Source organism: Panicum virgatum, chromosome 7K, assembly GCF_016808335.1.
Source record: "Panicum virgatum strain AP13 chromosome 7K, P.virgatum_v5, whole genome shotgun sequence".
NCBI lineage: Eukaryota > Viridiplantae > Streptophyta > Magnoliopsida > Poales > Poaceae > Panicum > Panicum virgatum.
The window spans coordinates 23,712,138-23,713,581 of record NC_053142.1 but is presented as its reverse complement, the minus strand read 5'-3'; the positions used below and the strand labels follow the sequence as shown (position 1 = coordinate 23,713,581).

Genomic DNA, 1,444 nt, shown 5'->3' with positions numbered 1-1,444 from the left:
AACTTCTGTGGTGGGCAGCGGCCATTTGTTGTTGATGATGTCCTTGACATATCGGGCGTAGGTCGGTACATGCATTACGTCCAGCAGAGGGACGTTAACATGTATCTTCTGGATCATCTCAACAAAATGGGTAAACTGCTCATCCACGATTGCCTTCTTGTTACGGGTGGGGAACGGCAAGAAACTGGTTTCAATATAATCCTGTGGAGTCATTCCCTTTTCTGGTTCCCTGGTTTCTTCTTGATCTGTTGGTTGTTCTTCTTCCTGGGTTGCCGGTGCTTTTCTTGCATGGTTAGGGTGTGGTGGATCACGAGTGGACTTACCACCCCTCGTGGTCACCGCTTTAACATTCTCAGAGATAGGAACAGAAGCAGCTATTTGAGCAAGAAGAGATTCAACCTTTTTATTGAAACTTGACTGATTTTTTAGAGTTGAAGACAAAATTTCAAGCTTGACATTTTAACTTTCCAGGGATTTATCATTGGCCAAAAGCTTTTTATTTATATTTTCGTTGATTTTAACTTGGCCAAGAACAAGTTCTCTCAAGGGAGGTTGGTTTGAATTGAAATTCGAATTATAAGAAGGATTGTAGTTATTACCTCCCTGAAAAGGTGGACGTGGCTGGTTCCACCCCTGGCCTCCTAGTTGTGGACGGTACCCGTTGTTGTTGTTGTTGTTGTTGTTGAGGTAGGCGCAGTCTTCACGGGTCTTGGGGCAGTCGTTCCCCGAGTGTCCTTCATTACCACAGACTTCGCACGTGAAGTGCGAACCCATGGCGTAAACAGGAGCATGGATAGGTTGTTTGCTCCCTTCCTCCATCTTCTTGATTAGGAGGTCCAGCTTCGCGGTAATCATATCCGTCTCTTTGATGGTATGCATGCCTTTTGTGCGGGGTTGGAGGTGTTCATCGCTCCACCCTTGATTGGAGACCATCTTCTCGACCAATGCTTTGGATTTGGCTATGGTCAGGTCGAGGAAGCCTCCTCCAGCAGTGGCATCAATGTTGGCTCGAGATGTCATTGTGAGACCGTTGTAGAAGCTTTGCAGGACGAGCCACTCATCCATGCCATGATGAGGGCAGGCCAGGATGTATTCCTGCAGCCTCTCCTAAGCTTCTGGGATGGATTCCATCCCTGTCTGCTGGAAACTTGAAATTCTCCCGCGCAGGGCATTTGTTTTGCCCAGTGGGAAGAATTTTGCGAGGAACGCCTTGGAGCTTTTGGCCCAGATGTCAATGTCCTTTTCTTTATAAAATCACTATTTCGCCTTTCCCAGGAGGGAAAAGGGAAATAGACGAAGCTTGACAACGTCGGCGGTGACACCCCGTATGACAACGGTGTCGCAGAGCTCCAGAAAATTCTGCAAATGTGCATTTGCGTCCTCATTTGGCTTGCCACATAATAGGCTAGCCTGCACCATGTTGATGAGGCTTGATTTCAGCTCG

General features: G+C 47.4%; 1 non-coding gene across 1 annotated transcript; it reads left to right on the top strand.

Annotated features, from left to right (window-relative positions):
* The first annotated feature begins 1,063 nt into the window (after positions 1-1,063).
* On the top strand, positions 1,064-1,172 carry LOC120643302. Its single transcript, XR_005662982.1, has one exon. It is a non-coding gene; the product is annotated as a small nucleolar RNA R71 (small nucleolar RNA).
* Positions 1,173-1,444: the final 272 nt, after the last annotated feature.